General features: G+C 44.2%; 1 pseudogene; it reads left to right on the plus strand.

Moving 5' to 3' along the window:
- Nucleotides 1-7,854: 7,854 nt before the first annotated feature.
- Nucleotides 7,855-7,968, plus strand: LOC132214025 (U6 spliceosomal RNA; annotated as a pseudogene).
- Nucleotides 7,969-14,212: the final 6,244 nt, after the last annotated feature.

Here is a 14,212-nt window from a genome sequence, read left to right on the forward strand (position 1 = left end):
TACATATACATACCTATATAAAAAGAAAAAAAACCACAAAGAAACAAAGGGAAAGATCATACTATTATCTAACTGTGGGATGTGAAATTACGGAGAATTTTATGTTCTTCTTTCAACATGCCTTTATTTTTTATCTTTTTCCAGTAACAGGGAGAAAAAAAAATCAACGAAGGAAGAAACTATAAAAAGAATGTGGAATTTTTTGAACTTTTGCAAAGGCAAAATGAGTTTCAGAAGATTCAGCAATTTACTTTAAAAAAAAAAACACAACTAAAGATTTTTTTTAAAGAATTTGTTTTATTAAGTTTTTTTTTATTTCTACAGAGAGGAAAGGAGAGGGATAGAGCATTAGAAACATCCATGTGAGAGAAACATCGAACAGCTGCCTCCTGCACACCCCTCACTGAGGAGGTGCCCACAACCAAGGTACTTGCCCTTGACTGGAATTGAACCTGGGACCCTTGAGTCTGCAGGCTGATGCTCTATCCACTGAGCCAAACTGGTACCGCCTAAAGATTTTTTTTATTTATATAAAGTTTTGTATATTCACTGAAGCCGTCTGCATAATTCTTGCCACCAAGGCAGGTGTCAAGGCAAGTGTCATTCGTAGGATGCTCCCATGTCTACAGAGCAGCTGAGTGGTCTCTGGATTCTCTCTGTAGCTGCACCTGTCTAAACATTGAGCCCAGGGTGACATTCATTCATTTATCCGGAAGCAGATCTGTAAACATTTTCTATGGTCGAATTGTTCTGAATGAGGGTCTCCTTTGTGTCCCTATTGCTGCCCTTACCCGTAAAAATTCTTTCCCCACTGGTGCTTTTGGAAATTGGTTGAAATTCATGAAGACACCAGCATGTGTTTTAGGAACAGAAACTCATACTTTCCATCAGGGAGGACAAGGAAAACCTGGACACAGGAGGCAGCTTGCTATGGGGGAACTGACTTGGCTGGATTTGGAGCCCCACCAATTCTGGCCTCCTGTCTTCAGTTCTCTGACTTCAGTTCTCTGCTTTCTAAAATGGGAGGCACATGGGGACCATTGTGGGATTAGAACAATACATGTAAAGTGCCTGAATTATGGAAGAAAATTAGGTTTCTTTTAGTTCTTATTATGCAGATGTTTATTTAACAAAAAATAATCCATTTTTCCCTTTTATCAACCATTTTGAGCACTGTGAGATTTTACACTGTCTGGCCAGGTGTCAGGCTGTGTTTAACATTTGTGTACCTGGAGGTGACAGAGTCTCCAACTACCTCTGAAGTCTCAGCTTTTGTTTTTTCCTGTGGCCTTCAGATCACCCTAAGAATTCCTTCTCAGATAGGGTTTGCTTCATGCAGTGCGATTAGTTGGCATGCACTCATAGTTCAGAGGGCTGGAGAGTGTCACACCCAAGGGCAATGGTAAGATTTCTGGGAGGAGGTGGGGAAGGCATGGTTTTCTTTACTAAAATGAGAGGAGAGATTGTGAAAGGTGAGATGGAAAAAAAAATAATCACAGATGACTCCTCAGGCAGATCAAATTTGAAAAGAGCACCTAGAAGAAACAGAATTTAGAAATTAATTTCTCAAATACTTTGTAAACACTTACATACTCTTGAAAAGTCTTCATGTGCCCTGTTTTCCAGTGTTCTCAAATTTTCCATCAGGGAAGGTCTGTATGGATAGGAAAGAGCAGCAAAGCCTTCTGAGCTCTGGTAACTGTGGGAACAAATGAAGAGATTGAGGGCAGGGAACTGCAGATGCCTCCTGCCCCATCCTCTGCAGCCAGGACTCTCAGGGGGGAGAGGGGGACACACAGACACTGGGGTTAGAATTGGAGGGCTGAGGACTGCTCCCCTGGGATGATCTGGGCAGACTGGGAGCCCCCAGGAGAACTGCTGCATGTCCTCACTCTCTGGGTGAGTAGAACTCCAGAGGGAAACCTGGAGTAGGACCCCACACATGGACCCAGGCTAGCTACTCCCTGAGAGACAATAGGAGATACAAAGACTCTGCCCCTGTTGCCAGAAAAACAAAATAGCTCCACCTCCCATCCCATATAACACCAATGGGAAAGGCACTGGGTTCATTTAAAGACAGGATTCAGTTCATGAGGTTGAACTCAGATATTAAATTGAGCTAAATATTTTCTTTTGCTCTTGTCCCCTCTATCCCCTGGTGGGGGACTCAATAGAAAATCCATTTAGAAATAAATAAATAAGCTATATATTTTCTGCACATTAAACATACTGAATATATTTGCAACTTTGTCCGTACTTCTCTTTATTCATTCAAAACTGTAACTATATCTGACATTTCTTCTTAAAGGTTCTTCTTCCTCGCTACAATGTGCAAAGGAAATTTCTTATTATAAAAACAGTGCTGTGGTTTCAGCTGTTGTGTTTCTGTGAAATCAGCTGAGCTTCTTTCACCAGATACTGAGCAGGGGACTTGTGAAAATAGCATAAAGGCTCTTGTGAGGGGAGAACCCTTGCTAGGATCTAGTGATCAAAGTAAATTCAGAATTTGTATATATTTCTTAAACAGAAACCTTCAAAAATCATTGCTGAATTCCCACTCAGCACTGGGGACTCTTTGGTCCTAGCACAGGCCTAGGCACCTTCTGAGAGGGAGATCCAGTACTGAAAAGGTCAGTTCCAGAAATGTCTGTAAAACATACATTTGGCAAATGAATGAAGAAAGAAGCAAAGAAACACTGATAGAGAAGATGTTCCACTCTGTCGACTTAAAGTTTGCTTTCCAAAGGAGGTTTGAAGGTTCCTACTGTTTTTTCAGCTTCTTTGGCTTTCTAAAAGGCAGGGCCTTTGAACTCTAATGGGAGAAAGAGAAGAAAGTGCTGGGCATTCAGAATCATGAGCAGTGGGAATATTGGGGAACCTCAGACCAGTCACTTCAACTCCCTGAACCAGTTTCAATATGCAAAATAACTAATATGTGATTTTTTAAAGAATATTTGTATCTATTAAATCCACTAGTGTGACATTGGTCAACAAGAACATACAGGTTTTAGGTGTGAGTTCTTTGTGACAGGATCTGTATATTGCACCTTGTGCCCAACTCAGGAAGCAACACCAGGCTGGTGAACAGAAGATGAGGTGTAAAGGTGCATCATGGGTAAACTGGTCACCAGAGGCCAAAGGACTGGCCTGCGAAGGACCAGGAACAGGAGCCACATCCTGGCGTGAACTTGGTCTGCAGTCAGAACCCTCTCCTCCCCAAGGCAGGTCATAAAGCAGCTACTGCATTTCTGAACAAGAAATTGAGACACGGGTTTTGACCAAAAAATTAAGATATTTTAAAAATTCATGAATCTATGTGGGATGTCCTAAAGAGGATTAAGATATCATATGGATGTACATGTTAATGAATCAGGCTTATTACAAATATACAATAAAGGAAATCAAAAAAGAGCTCTTTGCTCAGGAATTCATTCAGCAAGTGTGTGATGTCTACCTGGATCTCGGGGCGGGGCCTTCACAGGTCACCTTTCAGGTGCTGAGAGGGCCTGAGAGACAGACAGGTGAACAAGAACCAAGGCCACATTTTATTTCAGAAGACAGGAAGAGCCATGAAGAAAACAGACTTACCGTATATGACTAGGGAGCCACAGGGACACAAAGGATTTCTCTTGGTTCCCTGACCTATGACTTTAAATGCAGAGGTTCACAGGACAAAGTGTGGGGTCCCAGGTGCTGTGGGTCAGAAACCTGAGGTGGTTCATTGGGTTGCCCTCCTCCCAGGAGGCCTCGGGGGGCCTGCTCATGGGGACCTGGCAGATCCCATTCCTTCTGGCACACTTCCCTTCTGTTCACTGACAAAGCCACTCCCAGCTTCCTGGGGCTCTCAAAAATCTTGGCCTTTGATCCCTTCCTCCAGCCTCAAAGAAAGCAACTCAAATGGGGTCCCTCGCTGGCTTCTCTGCCCCTCCTTCCCAGCCAGTTTTCACTTTGAAGAACACCTGGTTACTGAGGGCCAGGACCTCGGGGGGAGACACACCTCCTGTGCTTTCTGTAGAGGACCTGGGGTGTGTTGGTGTCAATAAATGTTTATTCACTGATTTTTACCAACAACACCACCAGAAAACTTGAGAGGTTGGCCCACATGGCTGACCTGGCATGGTGGCTAGGTTACCTCTATGACCTGTCTTACCATTCTGACCTCTGTTAGTATTGTGACCTACTGCCAGGTGATATACCATAGGGCTAGATGGGGGCTCCCTAGCAGAGTGACTCCCCAGCAGGCTCAGGAAAGGGCTCCCCAATATATTTAAACTGAGACATGGCTGTTGAGACAGAGCTGGTCCCATGGAGACCTGGGGAAGCCACCCCAAAAGGAGAGGCAGTGTCCCAGGGCAAGGACAGCCAGGCTGGATGGGAACAGCAGAGGGTGGGGGGCGGGGGGGACATAGAGGGCCCTAGCGTGGGTTGAAAATGCTGTCACAGCAGGAAGGCTTTTAGGCACGAGAATAGGGGGATCTGATTTATATTTTTTTAAAGATCACTCGGTGATTTGACATTTGAAATGATATTTGACATGTGTCCTGAGAGCCAGGCAGGATTTAGGCAGATGAAGACGGTGAGATGTGCTTCAGGTACAGACAGTGGACACGGCCTGGAGGCAGGACAGATGAACACTGGGGACCAGAGCACATGCCTCTCAGAGCCTGTGAGTGATGGGACAGGGCAGGGAAACAGAAGACCCTGCATGGAGGGGCCAGGGCAGGGGGAAGGGGTCCTTCCATGGAGGGGACAGGGTAGGGGAGGCAGTAAACCCTCCATGGAGGGGGCAGGGCAGGGAGGACAGGGGACCCTCCATGGAGGGGAGTGGGGAGGGAGGAGAGGGGAACCTCCATGGAGGGGAGAGGGCAGGGAGGAGGAGGGACCCTCCATGGAGGGGACAGGAAGGAAGGAGTGGGGACCCTCCATGGAGGGGTGGGCAGGGAGGAGAGGGGACTCTCCATGGAGGGTACAGGGCAGGGACAAAAGGGCACCCTCCATGAAGGGTGCAGGGCAGTGGGGACAGGGCACCCTCCTTTGAGGGAACATGCTGGGAGGAGAGGGGACCCTCCATGGAGGGGAGAAGGCAGGGAGGAGAGGGGACCCTCCATGGGGGGACAGCCAGGGAGGAGAGCGGACCCTCAATGAAGGGGACACTCAGGGAGTAGATAGGACCCTCCATGGAGGCGAGAAGGCAGGGAGGAGAGGGTACCCTCAATGGAGGGGACAGGCAGGGAGGAGTGGGACCCTCCATGGAGAGGTGGGCCGGGAGGAGAAGGGACTCTCCATGGAGGGTACAGGGCAGGGACAAAAGGGGACCCTCCATGGAGGGTGCAGGGCAGTGGTTACAGGGAACCCTCTATGGAAGGGACAGTTATGGAGGAGATGGGACCCTCAATGGAGGAGAAGGGCAGGGATGAGAGGGGAACCTCCATGGAGGGGAATGGCAGGGAGGAAGGGGGAACCTTTATGGAGGGGAAGGTCAGGGAAGAGATGGGACCCTCCATGGAGGGGGCAGGGTAGGGAGCAGATGGGACCCTCCATGGAGGGGAAGTTTAGGGAAGAGAGGGGTCCTTCCATGGAGGGGCAGGACAGAGAGGAGATTGTACCCTCCATGGAGGGGGCAGGGTAGGGAGCAGAGGGGACCCCCCATGGAGGGGAAGGGCAGAAAGGAGGTGGGATCCTTCATGGGAGGAAAGGGCAGAGAGGAGATTGTACCCTCCATGGAGGGGGCAGGGTAGGGAGAAGAGGGGACCTTCCATGCATGGGAAGGGCAGGGAGGAGGGGGGAACCCTTCATGGAGGGGACCCTTCATGGAGGTAATGGCAGGGAGGAGATGGGACCCTTCCTGGAGGGGACAAGACAGGGAGAAGATGGGAACATCCATGGAGGAGATGGGCCTTCCTGTGCTTACTGGGCCTCAGGAGAGCCTGTCACAAATTGTGAATTGCTTTGTAGATGCAAATAGATTGCCCTGGGCCAGTCACATCAAGCATCTGACATTGTTCAGCACCAGAGTCGCTCCCAGGAAGCCCCAGACCAACAAGCCCATTGGCCAGCTTCAGAGCACATCAGAGAAGGATACAATTAGCCTCAGAAGTAGCAGATCCAAAGAGACATCTAGGCAGGCACCAGACCCCGCTGAGATGAATTGCACTCCACGTGGTCAACACCTGTCAGCAGCTTGTACACTATACTATAGGCAGGGTACACTGTGGTCGCAGCCAACTAGCCTGAGCATCGACTTAGTACATGCATGGGCCAACAGCCATCAAGAATCAACTGCACAGGAAGGTTCACCTAACACACACGGGACATCCCTGGAGCACTCAACTCAGATGATCAAGAAGAAATTGCCACTGGGTTTCACAGGACTCCTACTACACGAAGCCACACTACCAAGACCTGGATTTTAATACAAAGAAACAAACACACAGAGGCAGCCAAAATGCAAAGAAACATGCCCCAAATTTAAGAACAGGGGACATATCCAGAAAAAATGCTAAACAAAGTGAGGCAAGCAATATTCCAGATACTGTGTATATATTTATATATATAAAATGGTTGCAAGGATGTTAATTGAAGTTAGGTGAAGAATGGATGAAATCAGTAGGAACTTGAAAACTGATAGTAGGCATGAAAAAGCATATTTAAGTCATATAAAAGATCGAGTCAGAAATAAAGAGTAAAATCTTTGAAATGAAGAATACACTAGAGAAAATAAATAATTTGATTAAGGAGAGAATCAAATTAGTGATTTGGAAGACAAGGTCACAGAAGACAAAACAGCAAAAAGAAAAAAGAACTTTTAAAAATGAGGACTTTTAAAAATGGGGACTATTGGGACAACATGAAACATTAACAACGTCCACATTATAGGAGTACAAGGAGAAAAGAAAGATTAAGGGACTACACCATATTAAAAGAAATAATGACCGAACAGTTCCTTAACCTGGTGAAGGAAGAGACACACAAGTCCAGGAAGCACAGAGTCCCAGACAAGATGAACCCAAAAAGGCTTGACACCAGGACACATCATCATGAAAATGACAAAGATTAAAGACAGGACATCTTAAAAGCAACAAAAGATAGACGGTCAGTTACCTACAAGGGAGCTCCCATAAGATTGTCAGCTTATTTCTCTACAGAAACATACCAGGCCAGTAGGGATTGGCACAAACTATTCAAAATAATGACAAGCTAGGACCTTCAACCAAGACTACTTTACCCAGCAAGGCTGTCATTTAAAATTGATGGAGACATAAAGAGCTTCCTAGACAAGAAACAGCAAAAGAAGTGTGTTACCACCAAACCATTAGTATAAGAACTATCAAAAAGGAATAAAAGGGAAACAGTTAAAAGAATAAAACATATCTACGAATAATCACTTTAAATGTAAGTGGCTTGACTGCTGCAATTAAAAGACATGGTAGCTGAATTGATAAGAAATCAAGAACCATATATACGCAGTCAACAAGAGACCTATCTCAGAATGAAAGATATACAGACAAAAAGCAAGGGGATGGCAAAAGGTATTTCATGCAAATACAAATGAAAAATAAGCCGGGGAGGTAAACCTAGAGTTGACAAAACAGACTTTAAAACAAAGGCTATATTGAGCGATAAGAATGGACACCACAGAATGATAAAGAGAGCCATCCAACAAGAGGATATAACCCTTGCAAACATGTATTTCCTCAACATAAGAGCAAGTAAATGTGTAAATCAAATCCTGATGTACATAAATGGAGAGTTCAACAATAATACAGACGTAGTAGGGGATTTGAACAATCCCGTAGGAATCAATGGCTGGATCTTCCGCACAGAAAATCAAGAAGCAAAGAGTGGCCTGGTGTGGGACTCTGCAGCAGCAGCAGGAGCACATACACTAAAGCTGGAATGATACAGATGAGATTAGGCTGGCCCCTGCGCAAGGGTGACACTCAAATCAGTGAAGCGTTCCCTTCCCCCTAGAGTGGGACATGCTCTCCTAGGCTCCCCTGGCTCCCTTGGGCTGGGGTCCCTGTGGGTGGGGGTGGAGGGAGAAGGGCTGGGGCTGGGGGGGGGGGAGACGGGCGGGGGCTGGGGGGGGAGGGAGAGGTGGGGGGGAGACTTGGGCCCTGACCTCCTCCTGGGATGGGGCCCCTGTGGGTGGGGGCAGAGGGAGAGGGGCGGAGGCTGGGGGGGGAGGGAGACGGGTGGGGGCTGGGGGGGGAGGGAGAGGTGGGGGGGAGACTTGGGCACCTTCTCATCCTTGCGCAGGGCGGCCTCACACCTAGTCTTTAAATTAAAAAAAAAAAAAAAGATAAGTGGCCTGAAATAACACAATAGATCAAATGGATTTAATTGGTATCTTCAGAGCATTTCACCCTGAAGCAGTAGAATATACATTCTTTTTAAGTGGACGTGCAACATTATCTAGATAGAGCACATGTTAGGGCACAAAAACAGTCTCAGTAAATTTAAGAAGATTGAAATCATATCAAGAATCTTTTCTGGTCATAACTGTAGAAAACTAGAAGTCAGTTAGAAAAAACTGATATACTAGTGATCTATTACTGAATTGTACACACCTAAAACCACCCTGCCCCAATAAATTTATTAACAGAGAAATAAAAACAATGACAAGCAAAAATAAATAAATAAATACATAAAAATTTGGGGATACATGGTGGTGAGAATTGCATGTCAATATACTTGATGTATACTTAAATGTGGTTAAAACTCTAAATCTTATATTTATTTTACCACAATAAAAATTAGTAATTATAGGATTCAAAAGAAAACAGAAAAAGAAAAAGAAAAAACTGTAAAACATAGAACGTCTTGGAGGCTAATTAACATGTTACTAAACAATGAATAGATAACAATGAGATCAAGGAAATAATGAAATAATACCTTGAAACACATGGAAATGAGAGCACAACAATCCTAACTCTATGGAGCACAGCATAAGCAGTCCTAAGAGGGAAATTCCTAACATTACAGGCCTACCTCAAGAAACAAGAAAAATCTGAAATACATCATCTAACTTTACACTTAGAGGAACTAGTGCAAAAGAAAAACAAAGACACCATAAAGTGAGAAGAATAAAGAAAATAATAAAGATCAGAGCAGAAATAAACAAAGCAGCAAAAAACAAATGCAGGTGCTGGACTGGATGGTTTCACAGTGCATTTCATCAAACAGTCAGAGAAGAACTAGCACCTGTTCTCCTCAAACTCATCCAAAACACTCAAGACAAGGGAAGACTCCCAAGCTCATTTTATGCGTTCAGCATTCTCCTAATCCCAAACCAGAATAAGACTTTACAAAGATAAAAATTATAGGCCAATATCCCTGATGAATATAGATGCTAAAATCCTCCACAAAATATTGGCAAACTGGATCCAGTAATACATTAAAAATATTACACACCAGGATGAAGTGGGATTTATTCCAGGGATGCAAGCTTTGAAAGTATCTACACATAAAAAACATGATACATCGTAAACAAAATAAATAAAAATCACATGGTTATAACAATAGATGCAGAAAGAGCATCAAAACACACCTATTCATTATAACAACTCTCAGCCAAATGTGAATAGAGGGAATGCACCTGAACATAATAAAGATTATGAAGAAGAAAGAAAGAAAAAAAGAAAGAAAAAGAAAGAAGAAAGTGAAAGAAAGGAAGGAAGAAAGAAAGAAGTTGAAGAAGATACAAATAAATAAAAGCATATATGGTGTTCAAAGATAGGAAGAATTAACAACATTCAAATGTCCAGTGATGTATTTCAGAGAGCTACAACAAATATCACAAAAATTTATATGGAAGTACAAAAACAACAACAACAACAACAACAACAAAAAAACACAACACAACACACACACACACACACACACACACAAATAAAACCAAACCAATAGCCAGAGTAATCTTGAGAAAGAAGAACAAAGTGGGAGGTATCATGCTACCTGATTACAAACTATACTACGAGGCCATAGTAATAAATATAGTATGGTACTGGCATAAAACAGACATAAAGATCTGTGGAACAGAATAAAAAGTCCAGAAATAAACCCATACATTTATGGTCAATTAATATTTCACAGGGGTTACAAGAATATACAATGTGGTAAAGATAGACCACTCAATAAATGCTATTGGGAAAATTGGACATATAAGTAGAAAAATTCAATGAATGCAGACTACCTTCTTACACCATATTGAAGAATAAACGCAGAATGCATTAAAGACTTAAAAGTGAGATTTGAAACTGTGAAAATTCTAGAAGAAAATAAAGGCAAATTTTCATAGAAATATTTTTTATTCTGATGTATCTATTTGGGCAAGAGAAGCAAAAGAAAAACTAAACAAATGGGACTACATCCATCTAGAAAGTTGTTGCACAGCAAAGGAAACCATCAACAAAATGAAAAGACAACCCACTGAATGGGAGAACATATTTGCCAATGATACATCTGATAAGGGTTTAATATCCAAAATTTATGAAGAACTTAAGAAACTCAACATCATTAAAAAATTAAACAATCCAATTTAAAAATGAGCAAAGAACCTAAACAGACACTTCTCCAGGGAGGATCTGCAGATGATTATTACACAAATAAGAAGATGCTGAGCATCACTAATCATTACAGAAATGGAAATGAAAATCACAGTGAGGTATCACCTCACCTCTGTCAGAATGGCTATCATCAATAAATCAATAAACATCAAGTGCTGGTGAATATGTGGAGAAAAGGGAACTCTCGTGTACTCTTGGTGGGAATGCAGATTGGTGTAAACACTGTAGAAAGCAGTATGAAGTTCCCTCAAAAATTAAAAATAGAACTGCTTTATGACCTAACATTTCCACTTCTGAGAATATCTCTGCAGAAACCTGAAACACTGATCGGAAAGGATATATGCAATGCTATGTTCACTGCAGCATTACTTACAATAGCCAAGATTTCACAGCAGCCCAAGTGCCCAGCAGCAGATAAGTGGAGAAAAAGCTGCGGTACATTAACACAATGGAATACTACTCACCTACACACACACAAAAGGACATGAAGAAAAGCTTACCTTTTGCAACAGCATGGATGGAGCCGGTGAGTATTATGATAAGTGAAGTGAAGTAAGCCAGTCAGAGAAATACAAGTTCCTTATGGTTTCACTGATATGTGGAATCTAATGAACAAAATAAACTACAATCAAAATAGAAACAGGCTCCTAGATACAGAAAACTGACTGAATACTGTCAGAGGGGAGGAGGTTGGGGAACTAGGGGAAAAGTGAAGGGATTAAGCAAAGAAAAGACTTATAGACACAGACAGTGGTTTGGTGATTATCACAGAGAGAGGGGTGTGTGTAGAAGAGGGTCTAGAAAGGATAAATTGTGATGGAAGGAGACCTGACCTAGGGTAAGGGGGGAGGGCGGTGAGATACATAATTCAACATACAGGTGATGTATTACAGAACTGTATACCTGAAAGCTACATGATTTCATTACCAATCTCACCCCAATATATTCAATTTAGAAAAATAGGCCATTGTGGCACATGTTACAACTTGGATGGACCCTGAAGACATGATGCTCAATGAAATAAGCCAGTCACAAAAGGACAAATAGTGAGTGATCCCACTCACATGAGGTCCCTAGAGCCATCAGAGTCATAGAGGTAAGATGGAGGGTACCAGTAATGGGGGAGTGGATGCAGAGTTGTTGTTTAGTGGGGACAGAGCTTCAGTTGGAGAAGAGGAGAGCAGTGATGGAGCTGATGGTGGTGAGGGCAGCACAACAATATGATTGTTAAGTTGTGTTAAGGACCACTTAACACCACTGGACTGTGCTCTGAAAAATACTTAAAATGGTAAATTTCATTGTCTATATATTACTGTGATAATAATATACCCCCCCAAAAAATAGAAGGCACTGTCCTGGGTGTGGGAGAATCGGGTAGAGCTGTTTGCTATGGGCCTTACATGGGTGGTTGGGTCACTGTCAATATCCTGGTTGTGAGATTTTTATAAGATATTATTGAGGGAAACCGGGTCAGATTACATGGGCTACCTCTGCGTTATCTCTTATAAATAATGGAATCTACAATTATATTTTTAAAAGGTTAAAAAATAAAACAGGCGACAACCAGATTTGGTTGTCTTGCCCCAGGGAATCTGGTCCAGCAGGTCCAGTTGTGGTCAGGGCTGAGTATAAAGAATTGCCCACAGGAACTGGTGGTCAGTGGGATTGAGGGCCACCATCCAGGCCAGTCACCTACACGGCTAAGTTCTCATCCCATCATGAAGCTTCCACAGCTTTTAATACAGCTGCTGTGTCTCAGCCACCTCTAATGCGATCACTCGGGGGAACAGCTCCTTCACTGTACCACCTGGTTTCTTAAAGGAGCTTCAAACCTTTTAACCATCTAAAAAACACAACACAGGTAGTGCAATCCTCCCACAGTGACCCTCTGCTTCATTACACCACATCCACCAAGTGACAAGTCTGGGCCTTTTGTGCCATTCCAGGAACGCTGGGCCAGGGTCTCGTCGACAGAGCAGATTCACTTCTCGGTGTCTTGGTTGGGACCTGGGTACAGGGCCCAGGAGTGATGCTACCAAAGGACAAGGATGAAGGAAGGCAGCATTGTCGTTGGAAGCACGTGCCTTTTAATCATCTACAGATCTCAACTGTCGAAAAGATACCTATGCTCTGTTAAAGGTCAGGAAAGAAAAATAATTTTTCTCTTTGTACTCGACAGAGTGGTGCTCAAAATTAACTAAAAATAATACCCTGTCTTCATATGCGCTGTCCTTCCATAGATGGCTCCAATATTCCTGTCAACTTGAATGTGAGATAGAAGAATTAATGCTGGTGGATGAAATCAACACATCCCTATTTAAAGGGGTGAAACGTAGGTGAGAGATGGAGTGTCACTCATTAAAGGTTTGATACTTTACTCTGTGGTCAATTAGGGAGTTTGTAATTGTCCATCCAAACCTGTACCATTAGGGTAATAATGTAGGGCTGTCATGAAGGCCTTTTCAGTGTCTGTACCCCATAAAATCTTGCTCTTTTTGGTCCATGATGTGGGCCAGGGAGCCACCAAAGCTCATCCTCTCCACACAGTGACTCAGGGCTCCAGGGCTCCCCTGGCTTGTGGATTTAGCTGGAAGTGAGCACAGCTCAATGGTGTAGAGGTGGGACAGATGAGTGGTGTCAGGATGGGCTGGGAGCAGCCACTCATGGCTGTCCTTGCCTCTGGCCAGACCTGACTCACATGGTGAGAGAGGCTCAGAAATGCAGAACAGCACAAATTCCTTGCTACTTGGCACATAGGGCAGCACACTCACCCTCTTGTTCCTTTACCTGTGCAGCCAGCCAACTCAGTCATCCTTCAGGAAGAACATCCAGAAATAATAATAAAATAAAAGTACCTCATGCCAATCCACATAGCACTTCAAAGTACTAAGAGTAAAAAAAAACTCACTGTCCATGCATTTCTACAGAAAGGCTACTTGCAGTCCAGACCCATATTCGTGCTGTTTTTTCTTCTTCTCCAAAGAAGAAAAGACATCATTCTGGAGCCACAGAGATGGAGCAGACCAATGGCCAGCTGTCCACCCAATGATGACAACCATGGTCTCAGAGAGAATACTATCTGCGGACTCCAGAGAGAGCAGCAGTGGGCTGAGTGGGGAGAGAAGTGAGAACTTGACCAGTGACCAGCACGGTGGTGAGCTGATTGGCCTTGAAGGCAGTGAGTCTTAGCACTGCTCTGTGAGCAAGATGGGAATGACTCAGAGAGGACTGGACCAGGGGACTGTTGGAGCCAGAGTGACAGCTGCCCTGGACCCTTCCCCCTTCTCTCCTGGCCGGGCTATAATGCCATGGCCTGAGCATAAGCCCCTTAAATGTGAGGGAAAACCCATCGCTGGTGAGGACCTGGGAAAATGGGGCCGTGGACTCCAAAGTATTGGGGCGACTCCTGATTATTTTTCTTCTTTTTCTCTTGCCAGTTTTCCCTGAAAACCATCCTGTTATATGAAGCTTCCACACAGCTCATGGGTGGAGAGGACTGTAAGGTTCTGAGAGAACCTGAGCTTCTAGCAGAAGGGCCAGTAAAGTGGCTGAAATCCAGGGAGAGAGGTGCTATGGATGAGCTGGACCCGCAAAAAGCACACCCTGGAGGCAGCATAGGCCCTGAGCACGCTGATGCTGAGATC

Source organism: Myotis daubentonii, chromosome 12 (assembly GCF_963259705.1).
Source record: "Myotis daubentonii chromosome 12, mMyoDau2.1, whole genome shotgun sequence".
NCBI lineage: Eukaryota > Metazoa > Chordata > Mammalia > Chiroptera > Vespertilionidae > Myotis > Myotis daubentonii.